Below are 26,866 nucleotides of genomic sequence, written 5' to 3'. Positions count from 1 at the left end.
GGGTTAAGTTAAAGTTGAAAACATAGGCTGGTTTTATGTGGACATCTATAGAGTGGGTGGGAAGATGTCCACCTTATCTCCACCTGCAGAGCCAGCACCGCCGTGTGCTGACAGGACCTGTGTGATGTCACAGTCATGTGATCAGTCACATGGGTGAGGAGTTACATGGTCTGGGTTTAAATAGCTGGACTCGAGGGGCAATCTGGATGTTGTTTTGTGTTTGGAGGGGAATGACTCCAAACAAGGCTAGAGGAGGAGCTGAGGACTTTGTGTGTTACCTGCTGGTGAATCCTGTAGGAAAAAGACTCTATTGAACTTTTAGGCCATCAAGGCTATGTTTACTTTGTTCAAACCTGCTACGGTTTATGCTGTCTCATAATAAACCAGCAGGTGATTTACCACAAGAGGTGTTCCTGAGTTTACCTCTGTAAGCAGTAGAGTCAATCCCTCACAGTGTCAATAAATGTATAAAAAAAAAGTATGAACTGTTTAGAATTGGAATTCAGTAACCAGAGAAACATTTGACTAAAAGATCTAAAAACACTAAAGCTACAACTATACACAATATATGGAGATGTTCTGACTTCACACTCTGTTTATTTCCAGCCACTGGAAGAGAAAGTAAAAGCACTGGAGGTGATGGTTGTCAGGCCCCCACCAATCTAATATTGATTATCTATCTTATGGTCGTCAATATGTTATTCCTGGATAACCCCTTTAATGAGGTTCTTGATGCCACAATAAAAAATCAATTTGGTTGCCAGTGATTGAATAGAAAAGCTAAGCACCCCACAAAACAGATCTCTTTAAGAACATTTTTTAAAGTTGGCACATAGAATCTAATTAACGTTTTTCTATTTTTCTTGTAGTTTGAATAGATTTTTCAAAACAATATATTTTGTAGGTGTTATAAGCTAAGGGATTGTTTGTTTATGTCCTTAACTGATCCCCTGCATTCGTCTGCGTTTATTACTTTTCCTTAAACTACTGTATGAGATGGAGAGATAGGGCTGTGTCAATAGACGGTATCTGATCGGCTCATTGTCCAGCCGCCATTGTTGGCTGACTTCCTGTGACAGTATGCTATATCTCCCAGACCAGCAAAGACAGATAATGGTTACACAAGACGAAAGACAGAGTAAATTGCAAAATCAGTAGACTGAAACTGACATGGTATTTCACAGATACAAATGATTCAGTAATGGAGCAAAATTACTGTGGAAAGGTGAATGGGAAATACTCATAGTTCATTTATTTCATGCCATCTTGTGTCATCCTCTTTTAGAAGCAGCATTGTCCACTGACATCTGTGACATCCAATAATGTGACCGTGTGTTAATGTCCACCTTTCACAGTAATCTTATCTGGGCTGTTAAAAGCTTTAATAGATACCTGTCATTTAGGGTGACTTTTTTTTGGAATAGGCTGTCATGCGTGTGTGTGAACATACGGAGAAATATTATTTCTGTGCATTCTATAAATGTATCCTGCATTTTCCCGTTTTCAGGCTCTTTCTCTAATTTTCAGTTGTCTCTGAGCTAGTGGGTTGAGACTAACTGCTATAATGGCCATACAATTTTCAAATTGTCTCTTCGGGAAGAGAACATGAAATCTAATACTCTAGAACTCTAGTGCCACCTATTGGAAGTTACAATCCTAAAAGTCATTGTCAAAGATAATAGCCAGGAGGACTCACACTACACACCACGCTGTTATCTGTTTGTCAGGAACAGCAGTCTGCCGCCCCTATCGCCAGGACAATTACACGATTGGCCAACGATTAAGGCTGATGAGGCTGTGGCTGTTGCCACTAATAGGCAGGTCATTGGAGAACTAACATTGAGCGTCTGGTATATACACCTCCGATTAAATGGAGCAGAAGTAGAAGTAGCTAAGGGTGTTTGTTAAGAATTACAAAAAGAGAGGGAGAGGATCGAACCAGCTGTTGTGGTTAGTGCGCAGGGCCTGTGTTTTAGCAGTATGAGCCAGTAGATATGGAGCAACTGATCAAGGAAAAGGCAAAATCATTTGAAAGAAAAAAAGAATGAAAAGGGGGTTTGAGAAGGAAAGAAGAAAAAGAAAACGAACATTAACCCCTTCACCCCCAAGGGTGGTTTGCACGTTCATGACCGGGCCAATTTTTACAATTCTGACCACTGTACCTTTATGAGGTCATAACTCTGGAACGCTTCTATGGATCCCGGTGATTCTGACATTGTTTTCTCGTGACATATTGTACTTCATGTTAGTGGTAAAATTTCATTCAAATAACTTGCGTTTATTTGTGAAAAAAACAGAAATTTGGCAAAAATTTTGAAAATTTCGCAATTTTCCAACTTTGAATTTTTATGCCCTTAAATCACAGAGATACGGCACACAAAAAACTTGATAACTAACATTTCCCACATGTTTACTTTACATCAGCACAATTTTGGAACCAAAATTTTTTTTTGTTAGGAAGTTATAAGGGTTAAAAGTTGACCAGCGATTTCTCATTTTTACACCATTTTATTTTTAGGACCACATCACATTTGAAGCCACTTTGAGGGGTCTAGAAAATACCCAAAAGTGACACCATTCTAAAAACTGCACCCCTTAAGGTGCTCAAAACCACATTCAAGAAGTTTATTAACCCTTTAGGTGCGTCACAGGAATTTTTTTGAATATTTAAAAAAAATGAACATCTAACTTTTTTTCACAAAAAAAATACTTCAGGTTCAATTTTTTTTATTTTACCAAGGGTAACAGGAGAAATTGGACTGCAAAAGTTATTGTGCAATTTGTCCTGAGTACGCTGATACCTGATTTGTGGGGGGGAAAGACTGTTTCGGCGCATGGCAGAGCTCAGAATGGAAGGAGCGCCGTTTGACTTTTTCAATGCAAAATTGGCTGGAATTCAGATCGGACGCCATGTCACGTTTGGAGAGTCCCTGATGTACCTAAACAGTGGAAACCCCCTACAAGTGACCACATTTTGGAAACTAGACCCCCAAGGAACTTATCTAGATATGTGGTGAGAACTTTGAACCCACAAGGGCTTTACAGAAGTTTATAACGTACAGCGGTACAATTAAAAAATCATATTTTTTCCACAAAAATGATCTTTTCACCCCAATTTTTATTTTCCCAAGGGTAACAGGACCCTAAAAGTTATTGTGCAATTTGTCCTGAGTATGCTGATACCCCACATGTGGGGGTAAACCACTATTTGGGCGCATGGCAGAGCTCAGAAGGGAAGCAGCGCCATTTGACGTTTTTGGCTGGAATTGATATCGGACATCATGTCGCGATTGGAAAACCCCTGATGTACCAAAACAGTGGAAACCCCCCACAAATGACACCATTTTGGAAACTAGACCCCCTAGGGAACTTATCTAGATGTGTGGTGAGAACTTTGAACCCCCCAGTGCTTCACAGAAGTTTATAACGCCCGGGCGTGAAAATAAAAAATTCATATTTTTTCCACAAACATGATCTTTTAGTCACCATTTTTTTATTTTCCCAAGGGTACCAGGAGAAAATGGACCCCAAAAGTTGTTGTCCAATTTGTCCTGAGTAAGCTGACACCCCATATGTGGGAGAAAACTACTGTATGGACACACGTCAGGGCTCGGAAGGGAAGTAGTGACGTTTTGGAATGCAGACATTGATGGAATGGTCTGCGGGTGTCATGTTGCCTTTGGAGAGCCCCTAATGTACCTAAACAGTGGAAACCCCCCACAAATGACCCCATTTTGAAAACTAGACCCCCTAAGGAACTTATCTAGATGTGAGGTGAGCACTTTGAACCCCCAAGGGCTTCACAAAAGTTTATAATGCCAGGGCATGAAAATAAAAAAAATCGTATTTTTTCCACAAACATGATCAATTAGTCCCCAATTTTTTTATTTTCCCAAGGGTAACAGGAGAAATTGAACCCCAAAAGTTGTTGTCCAATTTGTCCTGAGTACGCTGACACCCCATATCTGGGAGAAAACTACTGTATGGACACACGTCAGGGCTCGGAAGGGAAGTAGTGACGTTTTGGAATGCAGACTTTGATGGAATGGTCTGCGGGTGTCATGTTGCCTTTGGAGAGCCCCTAATGTACCTAAACAGTGGAAACCCCCCACAAATGACCCCATTTTGAAAACTAGACCCCCTAAGGAACTTATCTAGATGTGAGGTGAGCACTTTGAACCCCCAAGGGCTTCACAGAAGTTTATAATGCCAGGGCATGAAAATAAAAAAATCGTATTTTTTCCACAAACATGATCAATTAGTCCCCAATTTTTTCATTTTCCCAAGGGTAACAGGAGAAATTGTACCGCAAAAGTTGTTGTCCAATTTGTCCTGAGTATGCTGACACCCCATATGTGGGAGAAAACTACTGTATGGACACACGTCGGGGCTCGGAAGGGAAGCAGTGCCATTTTGGAATGCAGACTTTGATGGAATGGTCTGCGGGTGTCATGTGCGTTTGGAGAGCCCCTGATGTACCTAAACTATTGAAACTCCCAACAGGTGACCCCATTTTGGACACTAGACCCCCCCACGGAACTTATCTAGATGTGTGGTGAGCACTTTGAACCCCCAAGTGCTTCACAGAAGTTTATAACGCTCGGACGTGAAAATAAAAAAATCATTTTTTTCCACAAAAATGATATTTTTGCCCCCATTTTTTTATTTTCCTAACGGTAACAGGAGAAATTGGACCCCAAAAATTGTTTTGCAATTTGTCCTGAGTAGGCTGATACCCTACATGTGGGGGTAAAACACTGTTTGGGCGCATGGCAGAGCTTGGAAGGGAAGGAGCACCATATGACTTTTTCAACTCAGAATTGGCTGGAATTGAGATCAGACGCAATGTTGCATTTGGAGAGCCCCTGATGTGCCCAAACAGTGGAAACCCCCAATTCTAACTCCAACCCGAACCCCAACACACCCCTAACCCTAATGTCAGCCCTAACCCAAGCCCTAACCCTAGCCCTAACCCTAGCCCTAACATTAGCCCTAACCCTAGCCTTAATGGAAAAATGGAAATAAATACATTTTTTTAATTTTATTATTTTTCCCTAACTAAGGGGGTGATAACGGGGGGTTTGATTTACTATTTATGGCGGTTTTTACATTTGGCAGCTGTCGCACGCTAAAAGACGCTTTTTATTGTAAAAATAGTTTTTGCATCACCACATATTGAGAGCTATAATTTTTCCGTATTTTGACCCACCGAGTCATGTGAGGTCTTATTTTTTGCGGGACGAGTTGACGTTTTTATTGGTACCATTTTCGGGCACGTGACATTTTTTGATCGCTTTTTATTCCAATTTTTGGGACGCAGAATGAACAAAAACCAGCGTTTCATGAATTTCTTTTGGGGGAGTGCGTTTACACCGTTCCGCGTGCGGTAAAATTGATAAAGCGGTTTTATTCTTCGGGTCAGTACGGTTACAGCGATACCTCATTTAGGTCGTTTTTTTATGTTTTGTCGGTTTTATGCAATGAAAACTATTTTATATAAAAAATTATTATTTTTGCATCGCTTTATTCTGCGAGTTATAATTTTTTTATTTTTTCGCTGATGATGCTGTGTGGTGGCTCGTTTTTTGCGGGACAAGATGACGTTTTCAGCGGTACCATGGATATTTATATGCGTCTTTTTGATCGCGCGTTATTGCACTTTTTGTTTGGCGGTATGATAATAAATCATTATTTTTTGCTTCGTTTTTTATTTTTATTTTTTAAGGGGTTCGCTAAAGGGGTTAACTAATGGGACAGTTTTATAGGGCGGGTGGTTACAGACGCGGCGACACCTAATATGTGTACTTTTATTGTTTTGTTTTTTTTTTATTTTCAAAAAATGAATTTATTGGGGAATATTTTTTTTTTTTTTACTAATTTATTTGGCGATTTTTTTAAAATTATTTTTACACTTTTTTTTAATTTTTTTTTACTTTATTACATAGTCCCAGGTGGGACATCACTGTCCTGTGACAGATCGCTGATCTGTCACATCACAGATCACTGTGACAGATCAGCAATCTGTCACAGGCAGTGCACAAGGCTTCCTCATGCCTGCGCTTTGCAGGCACTGAGGAAGCCAGCTTCCTCCAGGCCCCTGAAGGCCCCCGTTGCCATCTTGGATCCGGGGGCCTGGAGGAAAGGAGTCCCCCGCAGCAGCGCTGCACATTGCGCTGCCGTGGGGGGGCTCAGGGAAGCACGGAGGGAGCCCCCTCCCTGCCGATGCTTCCCTTTAACTCCCGGTACACCGCGATCATGTTTGATCGCGGTGTGCAAGGGGTTAACGTGTCGGGGGCGGTCCGTGACCGCCCCTGACACATAGTGCCGGGTGTCAGCTGTGATAATCAGCTGACACCCGGCCGCGATCAGCGGCGCTCACCACGTGGGCGCCGCTGATCGCGCTAGACGTACTATCCCGTCCATGGACATAGGGGCCCGGCTCCCATGGACGGGATAGTACGTCTGATGTCAGGAAGGGGTTAATATTCTTATTAGTCGGCGAGGGTCATTAAGGGGTTGACATTGACTTTTAGGATTGCTACTTCCCATTGGAGACGCTAGAGTTTTCCGGCTTACTTTGCATGCTTGTCTCCTCTGCTGGCAGCTTATTAACAGAAGCTAAATATTTTGGTGCAATCCCTCCTTAGGCCTCTTTCACACTTCAGTTTTTTACAATCAGTCACAATCCGCCAGGTTTTGAAAAAAACGGATCCTCAATTTTCTTTTTTTCCCCATTGACTTCCATTAATGGCGGATTGTGACGGATTGCCGTCCGTTGCATCCGTTTTTTTTGAGGATCTGCCAAAAGTTGCTGTCCGTCACCATCCTCAAAGATTTCAAAACGGAGCTTGCGACGTTTTTTTCTCTGGCGGATCCTCCAGACACTGTTTTAACCCGAAATTCTTTCTGGGTGCCGGACAAAAAAAAATTCTCTCTCTCGCTCAATTTTGTCTAAACAAGCTACGAATAACGCAAGAAAATCTAACAACCTTTTTATTTCGCTGTGAGGACATTTATTAGGCAATTTGAATGTCGGTCAGTCCAAAAAGTTAGTAAAGCTGAAACTTGAATATTTCAGAAAGTAAAAGTGCGGTTTTGTCTTTCTTAGGAGAATCTCTCTATGTGCAGAATTATTGAAATGGATAAATTAAAAATGTAATTTTTCCATCTCAAATGTTTATTTCCATCTGTTACAGTGAGAATAATAACCCAACAGCTCAAAATATACAAAATATATCTCGGACATTTCCATAAAACATCTCAGTGACTGATATAGTAATATAACCATATAGTAATATAAAACCCTGTCAGCTTATTAAAGTGTTGACAATCAACTTTTTGGACATCATAAAGGCCCTTTTACATTTAGCGATGCACCAGCGATCCGACCAGCGATCCCACCCGGTCAGGATCGCTGGTGCATCGCTAAATGATCGCTAGTGAGCTTTCATACAGAAAGATCTCACAGCGATGCAGCAGCGACGCAGCGCACGATACTTACCATTCACACACAGCGATCCTGGCGTCCTCCCGCCCGCGTCCAGCGTGGAGCCCAGGGCCGGACTGGGACTAAAATTCAGCCCTGGCATTTGAAGTTACACAGGGCCACTAGTCACATGGTGACTATATAATATCTTTGTACACTTGTAGTTTACAAGAAGTGAGAGGAGATTAACACGACTATATAACATGTAGTCAGAGCTGTGCCCAGTATTTCAGCTCAGTCCTATTTCTTGCTTTTAGGTACAGTACTCCTCCCAAATCTCTGTCCCCTTTTGTATGCATGATTACAGAATTCCTGGCAGAACTGCTCTCTATTGGACAACCAGACCCCCTGGTCATAGCCGCCCCTATCATACCTCCCATCTTTCGAAGAAGGGAAAGATGGACAAAGACTGCGGCGCGCGCAGCCACACCCATTTCAAAACTAGTCACACCCATGTCCACACCTAATCGCACCCATTCAGCACTGCTGATCACACTGACTGGTACTGAGGGCACAGTGGCTGGCATTATGGGCACACTGACTGGCACTAAGGAAGAGAGAAAACAGAGAGAGAGAGAAAAAAGAAAACAGAGAGAGCGAGAAAGAAAGAACACGGAGAGAAAGAAGAAAGAACAGAGAGAAAGAAAGGGGAAAGAAAGAAAGAACAGTGAGACAAAGAAAGAACAGTGAGAGACAGAGAAAGAACAGAGAGAGAAAGAAAGAGGGGAAAGAAAGAACAGAGAGAGACAGAGAAAGAACAGAGAGAGAAAGAAGTAAAGAAAAGAAAGAACAGAGAGAAAGAGAGGAAAGAAAAAGAAAGAAAGAACAGAGAGAGAAAAAAGAAAGATTAGAGAGAGAAAGAAAGAACAGAAAGAGAAAGAAAATGAGGGAAAGACAGAACAGAGAATGAAAGAAAAAGAGAGAAAGAAATATAGAAAGATTCTACAAAGATACTATAGCAGCCTGGCTCCCATTGTAGTGCCCACCTGAGCCTCCCGGTGCAGGACCTATCATGATCCGCTCACATGGCCGGCATCCCCGATTCCAAGGCGATCCTGCTGTCTGCGCTGTCGGAGGAGGACACGGTGATGGATCTGAAGCATTCCTGGTTCCGTCACAATCTCCTCAAGAAATTATCTCATTTCCGGTTAGCTTCCAGCACATCACTTCAGGTGGAACGTCATGTGTGTGTTTTAAAATGCTCCTCGGGGCTCCGCCGTGTACTCCTGTGTCCGTGGGAAAAGCCCGCTTTGTATGCTTTGTACACACTTGGCTCCGCTCCGTACATCCCGTACACATATGGCTCCACTCCATACACACACGGCTCCGCTCCGTATACCCCATACACATGCGGCTCCGCTCCGTACACCAAGTACACGCGTGGCTCCTCTCCGTCCACCTCGTACACGCGGCTCCACTCCGTACACCTCGTACACACGCGGCTCCGCTCCGTACACCTCGTACACACGGCTCCTCTCCGTACACCTCGTACACACGCGGCTCCGCTCCGTACACCTCATACACACAGGGCTCCGCTCCGTACACCTCATACACACAGGGCTCCGCTCCGTACACCTCGTACACACAGGGCTCCGCCCCGTACACCTCGTACACACACAGCTCCGCTCCGTACACCTCGTACACACACGGCTCCGCTCCGTACACCTCATACACACAGGGCTCCGCTCCGTACACCTCATACACACAGGGCTCCGCTCCGTACACCTCATACACACAGGGCTCCGCTCCGTACACCTCATACACACAGGGCTCCGCTCCGTACACCTCGTACACACGCGGCTCCGCTCCGTACACCTCGTACACGCGCGGCTCCGCTCCGTACACCTCGTACACGCGCGGCTCCTCTCCGTACACCTCGTACACACGCGGCTCCGCTCCGTACACCTCGTACACACTGCTCCGCTCCGTACACCTCGTACACGCGCGGCTCCTCTCCGTACACCTCGTACACGCGCGGCTCCGCTCCGTACACCTCGTACACACGGCTCCGCTCCATACACCTCATACACACACAGCTCTGCTACATCCACACTGTAAATCCTGACCCCACACATACTTACCTCAACCAGCACCATGACAACAGCAAAGCAGAGTCTTACAGACTGTAGAGGCAAGGCTGAGCGCACAGGACCTGTGATGAGGTCACAGGAGGGGCGGAGTCAGGGGGTGACATGATCGGGGGTCTGGACAAAGGCTCCTGATCATGTGACCCCCTGACTCCTCCCCTCCTGTGACCTCATCACAGGTCCTGCGAACAGAGTGAGCAGGCAAGCGAGTGCGACGCTGTGAGTGGCTGCGGGGGGGGGGGTCTCATGCTAAGGCGAGGATGGGGTGCGTGGGAGGGGCGTGGCGGCTTATCTCCCTGCAGTGCTGGAGGAACTTGGAAACTATCACCGCCGTGCCCGCAGAGGGCCGGCGGCAGGAGCAACAGTGGCCGCAGCGGCTGGCAAGCGGCCAGATGATCGGTCACTGCCGCCCGCGGCCCAGCGGGAAAATGCCCGGTTGGTTATATTGCCAATCCGGGCCTGGTGGAGCCGGACATTCTCGCGCGATCAGCGATGGACAGCGGGGGAGCCGGTCGCTGGTAAGTATCACACATAGCGATATCGCTAGCAATATCGCTATAACGTCACAAAACCAGTGACGTTTTAGCGATATTGCTAGCGATATCGCTTAGTGTAAAACCCCCTTTAACTACAGCCCCCCAGACACTGATCAGAGAAGTGACTGATTTCCTTCACCATAAATCTCCCATTTAAGAAGGGCACACAAGTTCTCAATAGGGTTTAGGTCAGGTTAGGAAAGGGCCAGGTCATTATTCTTTTATCTCTACTGCGTTTACTGACAACCGAACAGTGGACTTTTCGATGCTGGGATGGGGCATTGTCCAAAAATCATGGTTTTCTTGAAAGATGCAGTCTTTTCCCTGTATCAATGCTTGAAGAAATTGTCTTATAGACTGGCAGTAGGTTTGACAGTTGACTTTGAATCTATCATTAACCTGAAAAGGTCCAACTAGCTCATCATTAATCCTAGCTCATAGGCGTAGCTAGAGGTTCAGCTCAGGGGGAGCAAAACATCTGAGTGGGCCCTAACCAGGTAACCCTGATACAACTGTCATGACGCACCCTAATTGTGGGTACAGGGGAACCTCAACAGATGACCGAGCTGTTACTGAAAAATATCTCTACACAAATGTAATAACGTGCAGGTGCTGGGTATGTCACCACGGAATAGAGACAGACCAAAAGTTAAAGAGTTTTATTTACAAGGGTATAACCTCCTCACAGGGAGGAAACGGGTTAAACCAGCAAAAGAATGATGAAATAATGGTTTATGAAAATTAGGCAAAGTTATCAAACAGTCAAGGCAGCTAATGGTAATTAGCGGGTATTCGTGAAACTTATCAGCCTGAAGAAATCTTGCCTGAAGGGTTGTCTTCTCCAACATCGGCGCCATCAGCAGCGGCACTTGTAGTCTCTGTATATGCTGTAGTCTGTTAGATGGTAACCGGGATCTCCAGGGTTGAGGTGGAAGGCAGGGGGACACTGGAACTGACTGGGTCTCCCCTGCTCTGAGTCTCTGCTTTCAAACTAACAGTCTCTTGTTAAGCCACTCTGCTGGAACAATACTCAGTCTCTTGTTAAGTCTCTCTGCTGGAATCAAAGGCTCTGACCTGTCACCGCGGGCACAGGGGCTGCACGCGCGGGTCTCCGTCTCTGCACGCTCAGTTGGACCTCTTCCACTAATCAGTGGGGGCTTCGCTTCACCGTACTCACAGGCAGCAGTCTTTATGTCACGTCCTCCTGTCTTATCTTTCTGGCTGGGAGAGCTCTCTCCTCCCATGCGTGCAGCTGCGTCCTGTTCTATCTCCTGCACAAGCTGCTCTGCCCTGAGCACGCTCTGTCTTCGCGCCCTCTGCCTGCACCCCTTCCTGTCCAGCACAACTTCCTGCTCCCCACTGTTACTCACAGGCCCAAGATGCAGTCGGTCTAGGTCCAAAAGACTTCATCCTGGCAACCCTACTGTGCAACTATATGGTTCCGGACACGGAGCAGAGGAGGTAACACCTTTCTGGTTCTGCTTGTGCTTCACCCCCATACAAAGACCAATACTGATATTAATACCATATAGTGGTAGATCCCAGTACTGCAGAGCACGTAAGAAATGACAGTACAGTTACAGATAGTGACTTACAGCACAATTGCACCTACAAGTGGACCACCTACAGTCCGTGCTGCGGGCTTCACTAAACTAGGCAGCGTCCTGCTCCTGCTGTGAGGATTCCGTCTTCATTACATGATGAGCGTCATATAATCTTACCACGCTTGCTCCCGCAGTGAAGACAATTGATAAGAATAGGACGCTATTTAGTTTAGTGCAACTGCAAACACCTTGAGCAGTCCATGCCGCAGGTTATTATCAGCAAAATCCTCTAATAGGGTAAATTAGAAAAAAATCATAATAATGCAAAGTCCTGTAATGGATTAAAAACACATGTGACATGCACAAATGTGAACAAGTCGGTCGGACAGTGTTCACACCACCCACTGACTGAAACACAAAAAGAAAACACAGAATAACAAATGTGCAAAAATACTCTACAGTAAAAAATATGACAGTAATCAGCAAGTGCTGGTAAAAAGATGATAACAAATACAAGGTATTTAGTCGATACCTTGCTTAGGCATGGTTTGGGAGACCCCACCCCTCTCTTGTGTGACATGCACATAAAGAGCCATCTTACACCACGTGCCCACACTAGGAAGCGCCTGTCTGAATCCTGTTCATTTAGACACTGTTCATATGTTCAGGTTTTAAATACATTAGATAGGGACTGCTCCGTTAAGGGTTACTGTGACGAGGTGGAGTGGCTTGGTATACATTTTTTGCAAAAAACGTATTGACTAAATACCCTGTATTTGTTATCATCTTTTTACCAGCACTTGCTGATTACTGTCATATTTTTTACTGCAGAGTATTTTTGCAAATTTGTCATTCTGTGTTTTCTTTTTGTGTCCTGTAATGGTTTGCTTTCGAAAATTGAATGGAGCAGCTTTGTATAGGCTCGTCTGCTGCTGTATTCTCTTAGCGCCCTGCTGAAGATAGCCGAGTGCAGCACTCAAGAATGGAGCAGTTGTGCAGCAATAATCACAGCGCGCTGGTGTCAGATCGGTCTGTTATGTTCTGTACGATCTGCTCAGCTTTGTCATACATTTTGTACGCATTTTATGGTGCAGCAAACATTGGGTAAATTCACTCCAGCAATAAGTACACCGACAGGTGCGGCCAATTTATGAAGTGATAGCAGAGCTGCCTTAACCCTGTGCAGGTTTTTAAAGCTCCCCTAAAGCTATGTCTGTTATGTAACGCCGGGACCTCATGCAGTCCTAGAGCTCCTTCCTTTCCTGGAATGTATAATATGCTGACAGACAAAGGACTCATAGGACAAGAGAGGTGATTGGGAACCTGACACGAGCAGAGATCATTTGGTTTTTCCTCTTCGCCACGACAGCACCCACTGAGAGAGGGGATCCGCCCCCGGAACAGGAAACCTACAGAGAGATAAATGGGGCGGTCCCCCTCGCTCCCTCAGTTTGGTTTCCTGTTCCTGGAAAGGAACCCGCAGAAGAGGATTCCTTGTCTGGTAGCCGCCTGCATGCAGAATATGAGCAGCAGGGGCCCCAGGACTGGAGGCAGCATCGGGCGGAGAGGTGTATTTCCCCCCCCCCTGTAATGCAGGTGAGGCCGGAGGCGACAGTGGTGCCAAGGCTCACTGGGGACATAGCGATACCCCCCCCCTTCCTGAGGGGGCAGGCGCATTACTAACACCATTTGGGCATACTGGGCCGCGCCCCCCCCCCGAAAGACAGAAGAGCTTGAGCATGTGGCTGAGCAGCGCCACCGGGAGTCATACCTGCGGCAGGGGTTAAGGTGAGAAGGACCCCGTGCGTGGATGGCGGGGCGCAGATGTGCGGTGGGCATCGCCAGCCACATCGCAAATCACGGTGACCGAGCGCTCCCCAGGAGAGGCAACCCGGAAGTGGTAGGAGGACTTCCGGGATCAGGCAAAAGGCAGAGACCGCGGGACAACGCCCGCGCATGCGCAGTAGGCAAGAAAAAAAAAAAATGGTGGACGAAAAAAAAAAAAAAAAAAGGAAGGAAAGAGGAGCAGCTATAGCAAAAGCTTAAAAGGAAGCCACAGACACAGCGCTAGTGCGCAGTCATGTCGTCCTTAGATGACCCAGCTTCGCTCCCATTAGGTCAGCTAGTGGAATCCCCACATGGCAGTAGACAGAGCAGTGCTACAAAGAGAAGCAATAGCACCAGAAAAAGTGGCAGCTCCAGGAAGGAATCTAGTGGACCTTCCAGACAAGATGAGCCTTTAGAGAAAAAACGCAAGGAAAAGAAGTCGTCCCATGCCTCGCCTCAGCCTGGGTCACGGACACCGCAGCCGGTAGTTGCTGACGAAACTCACGGGTGAGTGTTTTTTGGTCAGGATAAATAATTGATGGCCTTCTCTTTCTGGTCCATACCCCCTTTAGGCTAAAAGAACAGAGAAGGCGAAACATAGAGAGTGTGCCTTATGTTCACAGCCCCTCCCGGATGGCCACCCTAAGAGATTATGCCAATCGTGTATTGAGGAGGCCTTACAGGAGGAATCCTCACGAAAGAAGGAGGATATCTGGGCAATGATAAGAGAGGAACTACGGGCCTTAGGCGGGTCCAGTAGTCTGGGGGGTCACTCCTCTGTGAGAGAAGTATGTTCGCCTAGAAGGAGGAGTCTCGCTGGCATCAAAGTCGCCGTCAGGAACCGGGGAACTAGATTCCGATAAGTCCCAGGAATACCTTTCCTCAGAGGACGAGGACCAGACGTGTTTCCCCACGGACAGTGTCAGTAATTTAGTGAAGTCGGTCCGAAATACCATGGGGTTGCCGGAGAGTAAAGACCCCAAGACCCCTCAGGACATAATGTTTGCGGGTATTTCCCGTAGAAAGGTCCGGGCATTCCCAGTGGTCCCAGCTGTAAAAGACCTAGTTAAAAGGGAATGGGAGAAACAAGGTCAGAGAACCTTCCTCCCCTTAACGTCAAAGCGTAAGTATCCCTTTGACGATGAGGAGTTAACAGTCTGGTCAAGAGCCCCCAAGGTGGATGCGGCAGTGGCCTCTACCTCTCGTAGATCCTCCTTGCCGGTAGAGGATTCGGGAACTTTGGCTGATTCCTTGGATCGTAAGACCGATACATTCCTTAAAAGATCCTGGGAAGCTTGTACGGCAGCCTTTAAGCCCGCAATAGCAGCCACGTGTACGGCAAGATCAATGTTGGTGTGGCTGAATGACTTAGAGGACAATATTAAGAATGGAGTAGCTAGGAATAGACTTCTTTCCTCTATGCCCCTCATTAAGGGAGCAGCGGCCTTCCTCTCCGACTCCTCCGCGGACTCTCTCCGGTTATCGGCTAGAGCGGCAGGACTGACCAATGCAGGCAGGCGGGCCTTATGGTTGAAGGGGTGGAAAGGAGACACACAAACAAAAACTAGATTGTGTGCTATACCCTGCCAGGGTAAGTACCTGTTTGGCACAGAACTGGATGAGATTTTGACAAAAGCGGGGGAGAGGAAGAAGGGGTTTCCTAACCCGTATGTTCCGTTCAACAGGAGGGCCTACAGGAAGCCGCCGTTCGGTAAAAAGCAGGACTTTAGACCCCAGGACCGCTGGGGAAATAAGGACCCCAAACAAAGGGGCAACCTATTTGGGAAACGTCCCTTCAGGGGAGACAGATCCCGATAAAACCATTACACCGGTAGGTGGCAGGCTATTAAAATTCAGCCGCCAATGGGAGAAGGTGACATCAAACCCGTGGGCCATAAATATTGTATCATCAGGCCTAAAATTAGAATTTGTTCGGTATCCACCGAACTCCTTCCTATTGACTTCTATGAAGTCCCGAACACAGCAGGAAGCACTGGAAATGGAGATTGCAGTACTGCTAACTAAACAGGTCCTAGTAGAGGTCCCAGGGGACGAAATAGGAATGGGCTTTTATTCTCCTCTATTTTTAGTCCCAAAACCGGATGGCTCTTTTAGGACCATAATAAATTTGAGGAAGCTTAATACCTTCTTAAAGCTGAGGACGTTCAAAATGGAGTCGATAAAGTCTGCAATAAAGCTTTTGTTCCCCAGGTGTTATATGGCAGTCTTGGACCTAAAGGACGCCTATTACCATCTACCCATACATCGTGGGCACCAGAGGTTCCTGCGGGTAGCAGTCTGGTTCAAAGGTCGGATTCAGCATTTCCAGTTTGCGGCAATGCCATTCGGACTATCCATGGCTCCTCGGGTATTTACAAAATTGATGCTGGAGGTGATGTCGTATGTAAGGCTGAATGACACCTTAGTTATCCCTTACTTAGATGACCTACTCATAGTAGGAAACTCTGTTTCACAGTGCGAAGCCAGAATAGCTAAGATTATCTCATCTCTAAGAACACTAGGCTGGCTAATTAACTGGGAGAAGTCCAGGTTAGAACCAGTAAACTGTCAGAGGTTTCTAGGCCTGCAACTAGACTCCGTAACTGAGGAGTGTTTTCTGCCACACGCCAAAGTGATAGCCATAATCAATAAGATACGGAATACTGCAGGAACACCCGTAATATCATTGAGACAGGGTATGTCCTTGCTGGGGTCGCTAGTATCATGCATTCCAGCGGTGCAGTGGGCCCAGTTCCACTCCAGAGAACTACAGTGGGCTATTCTGCAGGAAACGGATAGACTGCAGGGGCGGTTGGAGGGGAGGATGTCCCTATCGCCCGAGGTGGTTGAATCCCTAAAATGGTGGTTAAATCCTTCCAATTTATCGAAGGGAGTACAATGGTGGGTGACTCCCTCCAAAATACTCACCACGGATGCCAGCCCCTTAGGTTGGGGAGCCCATCTAGAGGAGCACATGGTACAAGGCTGGTGGCGTAATGATGAAATAGAGACCTCCTCTAATGTAAAGGAGCTAACAGCGATTTTTTATGCGACATCTCATTTTCTCCCGCAGTTAAGGGGCACCCACGTAATGATCCAGACAGACAATACCACCGCAGTGGCCTATATAAACCGGCAAGGAGGCACGCGGTCAGTGCCACTGATGTCTATCGAGGGAAAGATCCTGGAAATGGCCGAGGTCCATCTTCTCTCCTTGTCAGCTCTCCATATAAGAGGAGTAGACAACTCCCGGGCAGACTATCTCAGTCGCCAAGCCCTATACCAGGGCGAGTGGGTCCTCAGCAGGCACGTCTTCGAAATGATAGCGTCAGAATGGGGCAGACCAGAGATAGACCTATTCGCAACCAGAGCCAACAGGCGCGTAAAAAGGTTTGCTTCACTCTACAGGTCGGACAACCCAGATATTCTAGATGCCCTCCAAGCACCCTGGACATTCCAACTAGCCTATGCCTTCCCTCCAATGGTTCTACTACCAACAGTAGTCAGGAAAATAAGACAGGAGAGGGCGAGGGTCATCTTGATAGCCCCGTTTTGGCCAAAAAGACCGTGGTTTTCATGGCTGAGAGCCATGTCAGTAACCGACCCGTGGATCCTGCTGCTGCACCAGAATCTTCTCTCGCAGGGACCCTGCTACCATCCACAGGCCAAAGCCCTGCACCTAGCGGCCTGGAATTTGAAAGGGAGCTACTGAGGCAGAAGGGTTTCTCAAAGAACCTAATCAATACCCTGCTACAAAGTAGGAAGGAGTCCACAACAAAAATATATGCTAAAGTGTGGAAAAAGTTCCTGGCCTTTCACCCAGCAAAACTAACTGGTGAAGTACCCATTACGGCCATTCTAGAATTTCTGCAAAGAGGCCGAGAATTAAGGCTCTCGGTAAGCACTCTAAAGGTCCACGTGTCAGCTCTAGGAGCCTTATTTAATTATAAAGTGGCAACAAATAGATGGGTGACCCGTTTCATCTCAGCTTGTCAACGCTCAGAGCCGGTGCATATTCCTCAGCTACCAGCATGGAACCTTACTCTAGTTTTGGATGCTTTCACTCAGGCACCATTTGAGCCTATAAACTCAGCGTCAGTGAAGTGCCTCTCTTTAAAAACTGCTACGCTAGTAGCCTTAGTATCGGCTAGAAGAGTGAGTGATCTTCACGCTCTATCAGTAGACCCTCCGTTCCTGTCAATAACACGAGACAGTCTGATTTTAAAGACAGACCCGTCCTACCTTCCAAAACGGGCAACTAAATTTCATAGATCTCAGGAGATATACCTACCTTCCTTCCATGAGAACCCGTCAACACAAGACGAGATAAAATATCACACTTTAGATGTGAAAAGAGCAGTGCTAGCCTACCTAGATAGGACCAGTCCCTGGAGGCAGAGTAGGTCTCTTTTTGTCTCCTTCCAGGGTAGCAGGAAGGGGTCTGCAGTTACATCAGGCACGATATCCAGATGGATTAGAGATGCTATCACAATGGCGTATCTGGCAAAAGGAGAAGACCCTCCACTGGGGATTAAGGCGCACTCTACTAGAGCCATATCATCCTCCTGGGCCGAGAGAGCGAACGTCCCAATTGAACAAATATGTAAGGCTGCAACCTGGTCTTCTCCGTCTACCTTTTATAGTCACTATAGACTAGATTTATCCTCTACCGAGGATTTGACTTTTGGTAGATCAGTCCTTAACACGGTGTGCCCTCCCAAGTGATTATCTCTGGAAATCTCTCAGTGGGTGCTGTCGTGGCGAAGAGGAAAAACCGGATTACTTACCGGTAATACTCTTTTGTAGAGTCCACGACAGCACCCGCTCACTTCCCTCCCGTAAAGATTTTTTCACACATGGGTCTCCTTGGTGGTGGAGATTATGAGTTAAGTTAAATAGGTGATTAAACTTAGTAAACATAAGACTACATAGGGGTAAGATAGATGAATCGCCCAAACAAATTGACTAAAACATGTATGGCGGTTCCTCCGTTGTTCTCGGTAACACAAACTGAGGGAGCGAGGGGGACCGCCCCATTTATCTCTCTGTAGGTTTCCTGTTCCGGAGGCGGATCCCCTCTCTCAGTGGGTGCTGTCGTGGACTCTACAAAAGAGTATTACCGGTAAGTAATCCGGTTTTTTTTTAGATTGTTTTTTTGACAAAAAAACAACCTAATTCACTGACTCCAAAATATTGACTGCCATTCAAAGCATTCAATATGTAATCCAAACCACTGACACTGATTAAGTGAGACATACACCACGTCAGATACCGTAGATAATGTATTAAACAGGTTCTTCACTACTCGTACATCCCCTTCTCAGTAACTCATTTTCCCCTTAATAAAATGATAATTTCTATACTCACCTCCGGTGCCGACCCCGTTCCAGCAATGCCGGGGTTCACCAGACATTGTCATCTTCATTGTTCCCTCCTTCGGACAAATCAGGTATCCGGAGAAAGTAGCAGCGGCTCGCACGTCCTCCTGATGTCAGTTACGTCAGAAGGATGAGAGATTGAAGCAGCCACTGATTAGCTGCAGGGATCGAGTGACAGTGTTATGGAAGAGCCACCCGAGGTGATTGTAGGCATTATTATTTTATAAGGGGTAAACATATTGATTTAGTAGAGGTTTTCTGAGTAGTGGACAACCCCTTTAACCAAACATGCATTCTGGTTATGCCTATCCCCTGATCCAAGTCCTCTTACCGCTAGTCCCATTAATGTTGCATTTACACATCTGTGTGTCGTATTACTGTCTGGGGTTCTCCTAGGCATATATAAGGGTGTCTAGTTTGGCTCAGGAGGCCCAGACATATGTGCACACAGTATACAACAATAAAAGAAAAAAAGGACAGTATGACATGGAATAGTATGCTATTATTCTACAGAAAGGTAAACAGTGCAAAATATATCAATTTTTATAGGTATAGTTACACACAGTTTCTCAAGGATCTTGGCAGGAGGCTGTCCCAAACATCTTGAAGAACGAACCACAGATCTTCTGAAAATATTTCTTAATGACATTGGCTGTATATTTGGGGTTGTTGTTCTGCTGCAGAATATATTTGGAGGAGTCAAACAGAAGTCTCCATGGTGGTACTGTGTAAGGAGGTGGAATTGTACTATTGCCTTGCTCTGCCTCCTTTAGTGTTCCTAACGTTTCTATAGTAATCTGGTGGTACTGCTACATGTCGACATGTATTACCACCCAGAATCAATGGTATTGCCACACTGTTATATGTGTTACCATTTGCTTTAAATATGTTGTGTTCCATTGTATAATGCTGTGTTTTTAGATAGGGAAAGTGTAGTGCACCCATTGGACACTAGAGGGGGCACTTTAGTATATAGAGCTCTTAGTAGTATAGGGTTAAGTGTAGGAGGGGCTTCCGGGAGTTAAGGCTAGGTTAGAAGGAAGCTAATGCAGACAGGGACCAGGGTGCCCGGAGTGTCCTCATGGGCTATAGACCCAGGACGGCTCGGCAGCCACGCAGCGTTAAGTAGAGACAATCCAAGTTATCCACAGCTATTGGACATCAGTACAGTGAGCCAGAACAGTAGAGAAGATGTGGCGACTCGTAGCCTGGGCAGACGCTCTTAGGGCGGGAGTCGGACGGAGTGAGGAACAGAAGGATGCTGTAGCTTCACAGGGAGCAGTACAGATGGGTCAGATGCTTTTCCAGAGGCAACTAAACCAGGTGGCAGATGATTTAAAGTCTGGGCGAAACAGGCAGTAGGAATGGTCATCATGGCAAGGTTAGGCTAGGAAGAAGCTGGGAAGCAGTCTAAGATGGTCTTGTCTGGGTACGTGCTGTAAACAAGTGTCAGCAAAGTAGGGAAAGCTGAGGAAGAAAGTAAAGAAGGATGAGTTATCAATGATGTGCCAACTGTGGATATATTGTGTGAAGTTGTCAGTAAAGAAACCATTCAAGAGAGAGAAGGCACGTGAGGTTCCCCACCACCTCCTTACAGGGGTTCAGGACACGGTCCCCACTGATCTGCTTACGATTATAAGTGCACATATATACAGTATATATAAATTCATCAAAAGTACAATATAGAGTTCTAAGAAAAGATGCTCCAGAATTCTTGTATTACGGGGAATACAATACCTTACTGACATACGGTATCTGGGGAGCTGATTGGTCCTCTTTAGCTATATAATGTCCCTAATTTAAGATAAATTATTCATACATTAAGCAGCATAAGTGGCCCTGATACTGGACCATTAGAACCGGTAATAATGGCCTATATTAACATGCATATGAATTACACAGATTAAAGACTTTAATTACGTAGTCTTCTTTAGTGCATAATTACCATGATTACCATTACCTTCTTCCTTGCCCTTGACCTGGCAGTAAAACATATTCCGAGAACCATTTCATATTCATAAATTAACTTCTTTGAAAACTCATCTACATGTATTAGAGCATTTCGTTGAAATGTATTTATGTAGCTATACTTGCATAATATAACATTTTGGTGAATAAAGAACACGTTTTGCATATTCTACATGACATTTCCCTGGATGCCACAAGCTCCTAATCAACAGCTGTGATTAGAACCACAGAACGGACCACCAGGAATCTGACTGTCGTACACAGCAGGTACAGTATGTAAAGCTTCCGGGCATGAATGATGATATGTCACTCAGGAATGAATGTTAAAGATATTTCTAATAGAAAAAGATCAGAAAAATGCTGGGATCTCAAAAGCATCGTGGGCCACAACCTGAATCGATGTAGATTGGAACAACTGTAGTTCAAGACGCGGATATGGATTTTAAAGCAGATCTATCACCATATTTCACTATACACACCATTATTAAATACTCTCCTCAATATTGAAATTGCAACACCAATAAGGAAAAGTTATGGAATTACGGAAACCACCAGATGGTTAGACATGTTAATGATATGCAAATTATAAAAAAAGGAAACATTTTTTAAACATCTCGATTTATTCAGTGTTGAGCATGAGAACCACATAAACAGATCACTGCACCTACAGCCTAGGCTGCTATCAATGAGGTTATTAATGGTCATCTGAGGAATGTTCTGCCAAACTGAATGTACTTTGGCAAATCATCAAGATCCGCAGCTGGCAGCACCCTTTGTAATTGCTGACGAATAATGTCCCAGATTTGCTCGATGGGAGTCAAGTCTAGAGATACTGCAGGCCACGGTAGCACATACAGGCTGCTCACAGTAGCCTGGCATTGTTGTTTTGAAAGACAGCTCCTGGGATACTTTGGAGAAATGGCTGTACCACTGGTTCCATACTGTGCTGTTAGTTTACATGGAATGAAGACTAGGGGTTTTGGCACCAGTACATTATGTCACCTCATACCATAATCCCTGGTGTGAAGTTCCCTTCTGATGGTCTTTTCATGGCGTTGCCCACATTATTTCCAGGCCAAGCGAGACTTATTGCTGAACAGAACAGACCTCCATTGCAGCCTCCATTGGCATCTTGCCCTGCACAATAATAGCCTTCGAGAGCGGCGATGTGAGGTCATTGGTACCCCTGTAGCTTCAGGTCTGGCTAGCATCCCAATGTCATGCAAACATTTTCTGATGGTTTGTGTAGAAACTGTTGTTTGATGCCTTAGGCTTTGTATGTGACTCTCAATTTCACAATTTCACTTGCAGAACAGTATTGATCACTATGCGTCATACTTCTAATATGACGATCAATATGTGCAGAGGTTCACCGCTGTGCATGTCTTGCTGTCATTACTGTGTGTTGCTTTTGCAGCCACTTGGAGTTGGAATGTTGAAGAGTGCTGACATCTCGGCCTACGTTTGTTGAGATCTGCCGGAGTGGTAAACTAAGGTCTTTCAGTTCATTGACTCTGTCCCTCTCAGTCTGTAACAAGTGTTGATGCCTGGCTCATTGATAAACAGAAGGCATCACACGATCATCCCACAAGCCATGATTTCATGATTAAGGCTTGATGTGGCTAAAAAAAATTCCTTTCATTTTTGATCCTCCAATTTGCCACAGTCATTTCTTGATTGAGAACAGGTTTGACAGTAATCAGGCCTGGTTGTGGCTAGGGAATTTGACAGCAAAAATAACTGTCAAATGTAAAGGGTCTCAGAACAGGAAATCATATGAAAAAACCCTAACAACGATACTTTATTATTAAAAGACCAAAGGTCACACCACAGAGTGAACAGAACAAAAAAACAACAAAAAAACGTGTCCAATCAGTACCCAAATAAAAACATGTAATGGGGGTTACCTAGGAGTCCCTATTATCGTCTATGGCTCAATCCTTCCTTGCAGCGGAGGTTGGCACCCTAGGGGGAGCGTTGTGGCGCCCCCGCTCAACGATGGCTGTCCCTGTGGACCCTGATGTACCCTACAGCCCCTGGGGATCCCTTCCCCGATGCTAAGGGGGCCCCTATCAATAGACAGAGATCAACTGTGTTAAAGAGGACCCTAATCCCCAAATCCAATTAAAAATCAAAAGGAACACATTTATGTACTGGCATTAAGGTGATGGCATATCAGTGACACGAGTCAAGTAGATACAACAGATACAATAGATAAAGTCCACAGCATATGGAATATCATTAACCTGAGGTTAGATCAAAATGGCACAAAAATGCAACCTCCACAGATGATCAATCACTCAGTAGCCAAAGATTAGATGTATAGTGACCAATGCATGCCACCTGACTGGAGAAACAGTGCCAATGAATAAATAGTTCAAACCCTCAGTGATCAAATGCTGCAGATACTCATCGTGTCAAACGCCTTCTGCCATATACGTGAAGCGCCTCGACGCGTTTCGCCCCATCTGGGCTCATCAGGAGGGCCGGTCTCAGTGAAAATAGTGTCCTGATGTGGTATAGTCGATGTGCTGGCCTGATATCCCTTATTTTATAGTTACCGCCACAGCGTTCGCCAGCTCCGGACGCTATGAAGGGACACACCCCCTTAACACCACTGCGCATGTCACGACTAAAGGAGACTCACCCATTGGTTGTAAAGTGTCTCATTCACTTCCTCACATCAAGTACGCCTGTCATGATTTCGGTAACGCCCCTTTCACGGATGTAAACAAAATCCTCGTATTATACTGCGTTTACTGATAGACGTGCAAGACACCGGGGGTGGGCATGTGTCAACAAGAGAATGCACTGACATTTAACATAACCCAGTCTCCAACACGCATATCGCCCATCAATACACCTCAGCACGAGACCTGCGTGTATACAGCCCGGAACTGACTGCACTATCTCCGGATAGGTCAAAAGTGGAACTCATTGTGCAGAGACACAGTCCCTCAAAAGGGCACCCACTGCATCTATAGCCCACAAGGGTCTGAAGGCACCATCATGAATCGTTTTTTCTGCGCATGTCCCCCATCGGCCATTCAAAGCCCGCATGCGCAGTGGGTACATAGCGCTCAATGGAAGGCAGCACAAATCGACTCGAACAGAGGCACAATAAGGACAGAAACCGATCCTCCAATATAGGAGAGTAGAGGCAATATTTAACGCTGGCACCATAACCAACAGCCCATGTTCATATCTTTGATTAAACTGCGACATGAAACGCGATCAATGTTGATCTATGGTGGAAATCATCATATTAGTAGATGTGTTCTATCCTCAATTCGTATAATTATATATATATATTTGGCCAGTGTGTATAATTAGACACAATAATTGTTCATGGCAAAGCAGAGGCAATACAAACTAATAATATATGTCCCGCAGGTACCGATGACATATTTACTTTTGAGTAAGGGGGAGAAGAAGGGGAAGAGGGTCATACAGGGGCAGTATGAGACAAGAAGTATCTTACTCAAAAGTAAATATGTCATCGGTACCTGCGGGACCGTCTTCCTTAAATACCCCCTCCCCCATTACACCCTTATCCTCTTCGTCCTCTTTTTTGGAGCGGGGTGCGAGGGCAGGCTATCATCTAAGAACCCGGTTCAACTAACTAAGGGTCAAATTATAAATCTATCCTCGCACACCCTTAGTAAAGAAGAATCTATTGTACTGTCAAGAGGACTGAATTTTGTCCCCACGAATAGCTATAATTGTTTTGAGTGGGTGAAGGACCTCAACCTGTTCTGCAGAAAACTAAAATGGAAAAAATTTTTTAGACATAATGACCGAGAGGAGTGCTATAGACAAGGCCTCAGTGATGAGGACATTGAGAGTTATCAAGCACTCTTGGGTCTCCTCAGAGAGAATGAGAATCTCCCAGTGGATGGAAAAGGTCCCTTTACTAAACTCAAAAACAAGAGTGAAAAGATGCCACCTCAAGGTGATACTAAGAACATTGATATTTTTGCATCATTAGTTGAGAGGGATCTTAAAAAGATCATGAAAAGAACTAACTGGGATGACGAGGAGAATCTGACAATAGGGGAACGGAATGCCCTCATGGGTTTAAAGAGAAATGACCATCTGATTATTAAATCATCCGATAAAGGTGGTAATCTTGTGATTATGAATCATCCAGAATATCGCAAGATGTGTCTAAATATTCTGCAGGACGCTTCTACATATGAGGTCCTGAAGGTAAGTCCTTTATTGGACTATAAGGCAGAACTTAGATCCTTGGTTAATGAGGCTCTCTTGAATAAATTAATTTCCAAAACTGAATCTGACTTCCTTGTACCCAAGTTTCCAATGATAGCGACCTTTTATGCACTTCCTAAAGTGCATAAGGGTATAGATCCTTTGAAAGGACGCCCAATTGTCTCAGGGGTGGACTCCCTGATACAAAACTGTGGGATTTATGTAGATCAAATTCTGCGTCCATTTGTGACCTCACTTCCCTCATATTTGAGGGATACATCAGACCTATTATTAAAACTTGAAGGTATCCATCTTGAGGAAGGTACTTGGCTGGGTTCTATTGATGTAGAAGCATTATACAGTAGTATCCCACACCAGGAAGGGATTAGCAGTGTCGAATACTATCTACAACAAAGGTCAATTGCCTGCAGAAAGCACAATAGCTTTTTATCATCTCTTCTCCATTTCACCCTCACACGTAATGTTTTCACCTTCGACGGTAGGTTTTTCCACCAGCTCAGGGGCACTGCGATGGGGAGCCCCTGTGCCCCGTCGTATGCAAATTTGTTCCTGGGCTGGTGGGAGGAGACTATTGTGTTCGGAGGTGACACAAAATGGTGGCAGCAATACATCTCTATGTGGTATCGCTATATAGATGATGTTTTTGTTGTATGGTCGGGATCGAAACAACAATTTGAGATGTTTGTTAACGAGCTTAACCATAATGATATTAATCTCAGATTCACCTTTGAAATTGAGAAGCAAGAACTGGCCTTCCTGGACATTAAAATCAGGAGAGAATCTTTTGGGAATATTTCAACAAGTATCCATCGTAAACCCACTAGTACCAACAGTTTGCTTCACTGGCAGAGTCATCATCCTGTCCCTCTCAAGAGAGGAATCCCTAAAAGCCAGTTCCTTAGACTGAGGAGAAATTGTTCGAGAAAAGATCTTTTTTATAGTCAGGCTGGTGACATGTTTAATAGATTCAGGGAAAAGGGATATCCGACACATGTCTTGGATGCAGCATTAAATTTTGCTGAAAGAGCGGATAGGCAGAAACTCCTACAGAAACGTACGGAAAGGGATACATCTGAAATAGTCAGAATTATTGGTACATTTGATGATAAACATCAAGAAGTTAGGAGAATTATTACAAGACACTGGGATATTCTTAAATTAGATCCAGACATTGGAAGTCTGATAGGCGAACGCCCTAATATCACATTCAGGAAAGGGAAGTCCATTAGAGACATGTTAATACATAGTCAATATAAGAGGCCTGAACCGAAGGGTACTTGGCTTGAGAGGAAACCTATCGGTTTCTTCAAGTGTGGGGACTGTAGCCTATGTAGGTGGATGAAACCCAACAAATTCTTCTGTAGTGCGGCCACGGGAAAAACCTTCTATCAACGTAATTTCTCAAACTGTAAGACCACTGGAGTGATCTATCTAGCCACTTGCTCTTGCCCTAAGGATTATATAGGGAAAACCAAGAGGGAATTCAGACGCAGAGTAGGTGAGCACATGGGAGATATCAGGAATGGGAGGGACACCCCCTTGGCTAAGCACATGCTATTAGTCCACAATAATTCCCTTGCGGAGGTCAGGTTCATGATTATTGAGGTAGTGAACATTAACCCTAGAGGAGGCAACACAGATAAAACCATCCTAAAAAGAGAGTGTGAATGGATATTCAGGATGGAGAGTCGTGAACCAAGGGGATTAAATGAACAATTATCTTTTGCCTGTTTTTTGTGAATTTTTTCTGTGATTCTACATCCTTCTTCATGGGTTTGATTCATAACTAATTTTGAATCAACCCAGATAT

This window comes from Dendrobates tinctorius, unplaced genomic scaffold (assembly GCF_039654945.1).
Source record: "Dendrobates tinctorius isolate UK_male_01 unplaced genomic scaffold, ASM3965494v1 ptg000021l, whole genome shotgun sequence".
Lineage (NCBI taxonomy): Eukaryota > Metazoa > Chordata > Amphibia > Anura > Dendrobatidae > Dendrobates > Dendrobates tinctorius.
Note: the sequence above shows the minus strand (reverse complement) of the source record.